The sequence below is a fragment of the Notamacropus eugenii genome, chromosome 1 (genome assembly GCF_028372415.1).
Source record: "Notamacropus eugenii isolate mMacEug1 chromosome 1, mMacEug1.pri_v2, whole genome shotgun sequence".
In the NCBI taxonomy this organism is placed as follows: Eukaryota; Metazoa; Chordata; class Mammalia; order Diprotodontia; family Macropodidae; genus Notamacropus; species Notamacropus eugenii.
Window position 1 is genome coordinate 15,034,782 of NC_092872.1, and position 9,492 is coordinate 15,044,273.

The 9,492-nt window shown below is 40.2% G+C and overlaps 1 long non-coding RNA gene across 2 annotated transcripts in view; it reads left to right on the forward strand.

Moving 5' to 3' along the window:
- The window catches only part of LOC140534129 (uncharacterized), a 99,409-nt gene extending 98,017 nt beyond the window's left edge, over positions 1–1,392 (forward strand). For both annotated transcript variants that reach the window (XR_011977174.1, XR_011977170.1), the window contains one exon: positions 655–1,392. This is a non-coding gene — a long non-coding RNA (uncharacterized lncRNA). The remainder of the gene's footprint in view (positions 1–654) is intronic.
- Positions 1,393–9,492: the final 8,100 nt, after the last annotated feature.

A 9,492-nucleotide genomic window follows, 5' to 3' on the forward strand; every position in this document is an offset into this window, starting at 1 on the left:
GTGGAGTTAAGGGGCGGGGAGGGATATAATTAACATTTGTCTTTTATTTTTTCCAGGATAGTTTCTTAGTGTGCTTCCATAACCAGGCAAGAGAAGTGGATTTTGTAAATAGCTTGATCCCAAATGGGTTTGACTCCAATTTCCCTCACTTTTCCCTATCCTTGCCCTCATTCTCATTCCTTTCATATCCCTTCTTTTGTCTCCTTTCCTAGCTAGCAGATTGTCCAGGCTCTCATAGCAGTAATTTCTTTTGGTTCTTCAAAACCCACCTCTCAGCTGCTCCCAGTTTTATCATCTTTTCCCACCATCCCTGGGCCCACATTCCACCTGACTTCATACATCCACCTACTTTCTCCTCAATCTATACCCCACTCTATACAACTTAAAATAGAAAAAGATCTAGTAAAAGAATTACCCTTAAAACACACATAAAAGAACACACACGTCTTTCCTAATTTATTGGTTAAGTTTTCAGCTGGAGTTCTCTCAAGTCGTATCAGTTGGGATAGATTCCAAGATTTCTGCAATGAGGATACTCCACACCAAGAAGGTTTCATAACGGACACTCCCAAATGGGTTTGACCCCAATTTCCCTAACTGCCCTATCACTGCCCCTCATTCTCATCCCTTCTTTTCTCCTTTTCTAACTAGCAGAATATTCTGTCCAAGGATAAAGAAGATACTCTCTACCAGAAGTTTCATAGGACACTGCACATCATAAGGAAGAAGATACTCCACACACTCCAACTCCATCCACATAAGGAAGAAAAGATACTCCACACCAGAAGGTTTCATAGAACACTCCAACTCCATCCAATGAGGAAGAAAAGAAGATACTCCTCACCAGAAAGAAGGTTTCATAGGACACTCCACATCATGAGGAAGAAAAGATACTGCACACCAGAAGATTTCATAGAACACTCCAACTCCATCCATTGAGGAAGAAAAGAAGATACTCCTCACCAGAAGGAAGGTTTATAGGACACTCCACATCATGAGGAAGAAAAGGTACTCCACACCAGAAGGTTTCATAGGACACTCCCACTCCATCCACATCATGAGGAAGAAAAGAAGATACTCCTCACCAGAAAGGTTTCATAGGACATTCCACATCATGAAGAAAAGATACTCCACACCAGAAGTCCACATCATGAGGAAGAAAAGAGATGATATATCCACACCAGAAGGTTTCATAATTGAAGGACACTCCACATCATTTTTTGACCTCATTCCCCATTTTCAACCTCAGGACCAAGACCAGAAAATTTGTTTTCCCCAAGCAATTTGCTGACCATCTTAGCATATGAAGACTTATCAAGATTAAACTCTTTTTCTATATGTTGGATGTTCCTGACATTTTTCTATGTAATAAACTTGTTTACAAATTCAAAAGTTTTCTTTTTAAAAGATATGTTAGGATAACAGTATCATTCAGAGCACTAAATTTTTACCCATTGCTTTCCTGGCCTCAAGACTGAGACCAGAGTCAGTGTCAAATCCTGATCCCAACAAGACTGGGTTTCTGATTCCATGGGCACCTCTTGGCAACTTTCAATGTGACTTTGCATTGGTCAAAAATTGGTCTTGCCCCTTTATCAATGAAATCCCTGTAATTTTCTCTATCAACATATGATCTGCCATTAACATAAATCAAAAGTTTAAAATGACCAAGAGAAATAGAAATATAAGATCTTGGCAGGGGGAAATATGAGAATACATTAGAACAATTTCAAAATTCAATTGATCCATCAATACAAAACAAAATATACCTCATAGGAGGGACAACCATGAGCCTAGGAAATTGAGTTCAGTGGAAAAATCAAAATTTCTCACTACAATAAAGTGCAATAATCATTTTTGAATTAGCCGTAAAATCATCATAAATTTCTTACTACAATTATGAAGTCCAATTATATCATTTTTGAATTAGCCCTCTCTGAACTTACAGGGGTTGTAAAAAATATTCATGTCAAAGGTAGGGAGCAAGGTTAATTTGATTGATGGTGGTCTAGGAGTTTGGAGTCTTACTTCACGTGGGGCTTTTGCATTCTGAAGAGGCTCATCATATGCATATTTGTGTATGTGTGTTTATATAAACTAGATATACATATATGTACATGTATGTATGCCATATCATATACATATAAAAAATTTATGAAATATACTTTTTATATATGCTCACAAACATAGTATCGCTATATATTCTGTATGTTTTTGTATACAAACCATATATATATTTACATGTATTTACACATGTATCCACACTCACCACTCCAATTTAACCTGGGGTTCCATACCTTTCAAAGCTCTTGTACTTGAAATATCTAATCTCTAGCCCATTCTATCTCAGATACTAATTTTCCTCTAAAATCAGGAAAAGAATAAACACAGAATAGAGGTCATGCAAAATTTACATTGGAATAGGGAGCCAAGATGGAGGAGTAGAAAGACGCACATACACATAGCTCCGAACCCACAACCCACAGAACATCTGTAAAAAGGAACTTACGGAGAATTCTGGAGCAGTAGAGGCCACAGAACAGTGGAGCAAAGGAGATTTCTGTTCCAGAGGGACCTGCAAACTTTTCGCAAAAGGTCCTTCATGCCGTGGACTGGGCATCGGGACTGGGAGTCGAGTACAGCCCTGCCGCCTGTGGCACTGAGAGGAGCAGATCCGAGAGGGCTTCAGGGATGGGATCTCCAGCGGCTGCGCGGGTCCCTTCACCCACAGGTGACGGGGGTCGGTGAGAAGGTCTCTTTGGCAGGTCGAGAGGGTAGTGGGGTGCCCCCATAACTCAGGCCCCTTCGGGAGGCAGCAGCTGAGGCAGCAGCAGACCAGGGCTCCCCAAGCAGGCAAGAGCCTGGATCCATTGTTGAGGGTCTCTGCATAAAGCCCTTGAGGGAACTGAGCCCAAGAGGTGACCCTGCCCCCACATGAGCACCTAAACTTAATCTCACACTGAATAGCAGCCTTGCCCCCGCCCAAAGCCCTGAGGCTGGGAAGCAGCATTTGAATCTCAGACCCCAAGGGCTGGCTGGGAGGATCAGGAGGCGAGGTGGGTGTGAGGAGAATATTCAGAGGTCAAGTCATTGGCTGGGAAAATGCCCAGAAAAGGGAAAAGAAATAAGACTATAGAAGGTTACTTTCTTGGTGAACAGGCATTTCCTCCCTTCCTTTCTGATGAGGAAGAACAATGCTTACCATCAGGCAAAGACACAGAAATCAAGGCTTCTGTATCCCAGCCCACTCAATGGGCTCAGGCCATGGAAGAGCTCAAAAAGAATTTTGAAAATCAAATTAGAGAGGTGGAGGAAAGGCTGGGAAGAGAAATGAGAGACATGCAGTCAAAGTACGAACAGCAGGTCAGCACCCTGCTAAAGGAGACCCAAAAAAATGCTGAAGAAAATTTACATTGGAATAAAACTTCAGCAGCTGGCCAGTTTAGAATACACAGATTATGTAACCGGTATACAAGATCCTCCACAGGATTTTTCCTGTTCACCATGGTACCAGTGTTGGAGCATAATCATAATATATCCAAAGCCTCAACAGAATGAAAAAAGCTCTATGTGATCACCCTGTGATCATCAGCCAAACCCCACCATCTCTTGACATGAATATAATAACTCATGTAACTCTTCATTAGACAGTTGTATGTGTATATACATTTATGTGTACACCAACACACATTTTATGTACATACCCCCATGTGTACACATATACATGCATAAATGTCTCACATACATATATGCTTTGACTACATTTGTATTTGTATATGTGTACATATATACATGTACAGCCTCTGAAGCTGAGATGTAACAAAGTATGGATCAATTCTCTGCTGCCTGTGCTCATTTTGGCCTAATAATTAACACCAAGAAAACACAGGTGCTCCATCAGCCACCACCATACCATCCATACATGGAACCGTCGGTTACAACAAATGGAGAAGTTCTGAATGCTGTGGATAAGTTCACTTACCTTGGTAGTATACCTTCCAGGGATGTACACGCTGACAATGAGGTTGATATATGCATTGCCAGAGCTAGCTCAGAGTTTGGGAGGATCTGAAGAAAGGTTTGGGAGAGGAGTGGTATTAGACTGACTACCAAATTGAAAGTCTATGGAAACATTGTGCTGACCTCATTGTTATATGCTTGTGAAACATGGACACTCTACCAGCGCCGGGCCAGGAAACTGAATCACTTCCATTTCAACTGTCTTAGGAAGATTCTGAGGATCACCTGGCAGGATAAGGTACCAGACACTGAAGTCCTTGCTCGAGCTAAACTGCCAAGTATTCAAACTATGCTTCAGAGAGTGCAACCGATGGGCTGGCCATGTTGTTCGAATGCAAAACGTTCGCTTGCCAAAAAGACTATTTTATGGAGAATTTGCATGGGGCAGGCGATCACATGGTGGCCAGAAGAAATGATACAAAGACACTCTCAAGGTCTCTCTCAAGAACTTTGGATTTGACTGTGCAACATGGGAGACACTGGCACAGGACTGCTCACAATGGTGTGCCCATATCAGAAAGGGTGCTGTGCTCTTTGAGCAAAGCAGAATTGAGACAGCACAAAGTAAATGCAAGACGTACAAATTTGGGACATCCATCCCAAATATTCACCCAGACTATCTGTGCCCAACCTGTGGTACAGCATTCTGAGCTCATATTGGTCTGATCAGCCACAGTCAGACACACTGAAATTTCACTTTACATTGGTGATGTCATTTTGGCCCTCTTTGAAGATGAAGGACAACAACCAACCAACCAACCATATGTGTACATATAAACATGCAACATATATGTGACTATACATGTAGCAATTTCATATATGGTATAATTCCCTGCTAGATTAACACAAGGCACCAAAGGTATGACTTTTCCTGTACTAATAACTCTAATGGGGAGCTGGGGGGAGGGCCAGGGGGTAGTAGGAAGAGTGGTGGAAAGATACCGAATAATCTCATTCTTTAAACTTCCTAGATCTAGCCTGGCTTTCAATTTATATATTTTGCTTTTTATAAACTTAGGGGTAGGGCGGTCAATGAGCTGTAACATACTCTTCTTTTCTTGCTCTCTTCTTGGAGTTGGATATGCTTGCTTCCAAGATTGAGAGTGCTGGAGAGGCTTGGTTTGGGAGGAGAAAAGAATGGACTGTCTTTCCCACTCCGGATTCAGAACATGTACATACCCTGACTGCTGCTGGTGATTTGAGTCAGAAATTAAGTATGCATATAAAGGGCTGGAACTGAAGAAGTCTCTTTCTGCTTTCTTCTCTGTTGATCATGGTAACATTTCTACTATAAAACTAGCAAGTAAGTACCTACAGCTTTCTGCCCTTTGGTGCTACTGTGCATCCCTGAATGCATGACGTTTGGTCTCTTTTCTTTTCCTGATTTTAGACAAAGGAATGTCTGAGATGGAATAGGCCAGTCATTTTACAACCATTGAAAGGTAAGAAAGGGGAGACTATACGCATCTGTAGTTACTGGAATCAGTTCTGGTTCAGTTCCAAAATGAATCAACCTGGTATTCAAGATATTAGTCCTCTACTACATATGAACTTTATCCATAGGCATATATATACATATATATACACAAATACATAGATACTTATGCATATCCATACACACACACACACACACACACACACACACACATATATATACACACACACACACACACACACACACACACACACAGAAATGAACTTGATGAGGAAGAATGTTTGTAGCAGCCACTTTTCCCAGAGACCAAGGTGGTAGAAAGAAATGGGCACTTAGTTTCAGAGATATTTTTGTACCTCAGATTCTTTCTAATATAACTTTCTCATGTTCTCTATTATATGTATTACACATATAATACATATTTTGTCACATTTATGTACACATATATTTCTTAGTAATTATCCCTTTGTAAAACACCTAATGATTGTAATTGATATGGGGGGAGATATAGTTACTGACAATTGATATTGAAGGGGAACTAACCAGATGAGGGCTTGTTAGAGATATTCAAAGGAGGTAATTAAATCTACAGACAAGTAAACCATTTTTAAGATTATTTCTATTTTCCTTTTCATGTTTAGCTTAAGCCAATAATTACAATTGGAGATGAGACTGTAGCTTAATCTTTGCATTCATGATTGGGTCTTGAACTTATGATAACAAATCTATTGCTAAAAGGAATTGACCACAGCCCATGTTTTTCCATATTTTCTTTACTAAATGACACCTAGGATAGAGATCAGTATACTTCCAAGGGTAAAAAAGTCTTGAAAACCAATGGGAAAACTTTGCTGGATTTCACAACAATCTGCTGAAGATTATACTCCCACAAAAGAAGTACTCAACTTAGGAAGGATCTCTCTGTCTCTGTCTTTCTCCCCCACCTCTCTTCCTCCCTCTCTCCTTTGTTCAACAGTTTTTTAATCTTGTCCAATTCTTTATGACCCATTTTGGGGTTTTCTTGGCAAAGATACTGGTTTGCCATTTCCCTTCTCTGTCTTTCAGTGATTACATATGTATATTATATGTCTGTATATGTGTATATATAGTATCCACACACAAAATAAAATAAATATTGTCTTAAATACAGTAAATTTTATTGAGTATGAACAATACTAGAAGATACCTACAACCTTCTTGGGGGTTATGAGAAACAGGGAGGAGAACAGAGTAGTCCTGTACACAGCCTCTGGGGATTTAACCTTGCCCGGTGAATGTGTTGGAGGAAATGAACTGGGGCATTTGTGCTACCTGCCATCCCCCTCTCACACACGGACACACACACACACTCACAGACACACATATATGCACACACACACACACACCAATAAGCATGTACCAGGGAAATGAAAGAGATTTATTCGTTTGGAAGAACACAATGGAATTATGAGCTAAGGAGACTTGGTGGGCAAAGGATGGCGACCACAGGGTCTAGGAAATTGGATTAATTCAAAATAAAGCTGAAAAAAGGTGCTTAACTGTGGACACCTGAATGGATGTCTATACATGGTAAAGGAAACATAGGTTACTTGGTAGGCAATAGGGAGACACTGAAGACAAAACTGCTTACTCGTATGACTTGTTGTCATGTTACCATCCTATATGCAACCCATTCATTTTACAGATTAGGAAAGTTAGGCTCAGAGAAAGTTAAATTATTCCAGAGTAGTAACAGGAAAAACAAACACTAGAGCCCGGGTATTGCAAACCCAGTAGAAGGATAATTTTTTTGCTTGGTTTTTTTTTTTAAATTTATTTCTTTATTTAACTTTTAACATTAATTTTCACAGAATTTTGGGCTCCAAATTTTCTCCCCCCTTGTCCCCTACCCCTACCCCAAAACACCGAGCATTCCAATTGCCCCCATTACCAATATGCTCTCTCCTCCATCATTCCTCTCTGCCCTTGTCTCCATCCTCTCCTCTGTCCTGTAGGGCTAAATAACTTTCTATACCCCTTTACCTGTATTTCTTATTTCCTAGAGGCAAGAACAGTACTTGACAGTTGTTCCTAAAACTTTGAGTTCCAACTTCTTTTCCTCCCTCCCCCCCACCCCCTCCCTTTGGAAGACAAGCAATTCAATATAGGCCAAATCTGTGTAGTTTTGCAAATGACTTCCATAATAGTCGTGTTGTATAAGACTAACTATATTTCCCTCCATCCTGTCCTGCCCCCAATTACTTCTATTCTCTCTTTTGATCCTGTCCTTCCCCATGAGTGTCGACCTCAAATTGTACCCTCCTCCCCATGCCCTCCCTTCCATCGTCCCCCCCACCCTGTTTATCCCCTTATCCTCCACTTTCCTGTATTGTAAGATAGGTTTTCATACCAAAATGAGTGGGCATTTTATTCCTTCCTTTAGTGGAATGTGATGAGAGTAAACTTCATGTTTTTCTCTCACCTCCCCTCTTTTTCCCCAAACTAAAAAAGTCTTTTGCTTGCCTCTTTTATGAGAGATAATTTGCCCCATTCCATTTCTCCCTTTCTCCTCCCATATATTTCTCTCTCACTGCTTGATTTCATTTTTTTTAAGATATGATCCCATCCTATTCAATTCACTCTGTGCACTCTGTCTCTATGTGTGTGTGCATGTGTGCATGTGTGTGTGTAATCCCACCCAGTACCCAGATACTGAAAAGTTTCAAGAGTTACTAATATTGTCTTTCCATGTAGGAATGTAAACAGTTCAACTTTTATAAGTCCCTTATGACTTCTCTTTGCTGTTTACCTTTTCATGCTTCTCTTCATTCTTGTGTTTGAAAGTCAAATTTTCTTTTTAGCTCTGACCTTTTCATCAAGAATGCTTGAAAGTCCTCTATTTCATTGAAAGACCAATTTTTCCCCTGAAATATTATACTCAGTTTTGCTGGGTAGGTGATTCTTGGTTTTAGTCCTAGTTCCTTTGACTTCTGGCATATCCTATTCCATGCCTTTCGATCCCTTAATGTAGAAGCTGCTAGATCTTGTTTTATCCTGATTGTATTTCCACAATACTTGAATTGTTTCTTTCTAGCTGCTTGCAATATTTTCTCCTTGACCTGGGAATTCTGGAATTTGGCCACAATATTCCTAGGAGTTTCTCTTTTTGGATCTTTTTCAGGTGGTGATTGGTGGATTCTTTCAATATTTATTTTGCCCCCTGGTTCTAGAATATTAGGGCAGTTTTCCTTGATAATTTCATGAAAGATGATGTCTAGGCTCTTTTTTTGATCATGGCTTTCAGGTAGGCCCATAATTTTTAAATTTTCTCTCCTGGATCTATTCTCCAGGTCAGTTGATTTTCCAATGAGATATTTCACATTATTTTCCATTTTTTCATTCTTTTGGTTTTGTTTTGTGATTTCTTGGTTTCTCCTAAAGTCATTAGCCTCCATCTGTTCCATTCTAATTTTGAAAGAACTATTTTCTTCAGTGAGCTTTTGAACCTCCTTTTCCATTTGGCTAATTCTGCTTTTGAAAGCATTCTTCCCCTAATTGGCTTCTTGAACCTCCTTTGCCAATTGAGTTAGCCTATTTTTCAGGTTGTTATTTTCTTCAGCATTGTTTTGGGTCTCCTTTAGCAGGGTGCTGATCTGCTGTTCATACTTTGCTTGCATGTCTTTGGTTACTCTTTCCAGTTTTTCCTCCAGTCCTCTAACATAATTTTCAAAATTTTCTGAGCTCTTTTTGAGCTTTTCCATGGCCTGAGCCCATTGAGTGGGCTGGGATACAGAAGTCCTGACTTCTGTGTCTTTCCCTGATGATGAGCCCCGCTCTTCCTCATCAGAAAGGAGGGGAGGAGAAACCTGTTCACCAAGAAAGTAACCCTCTATAGTCTTGGTTTTTTTCCCTTTTCTTGGCATTTTTCCAGCCAGTGACTTGACCTCTGAATATTCTCCTCACACCACCTAGCCTCCAGATCCTCCCATCCAGCGCTTGGGGTCTGTTTCTGCTTGTTTTTTAAAGTAAGTTTCAGTCATTCAGAAATTTTGTTTACA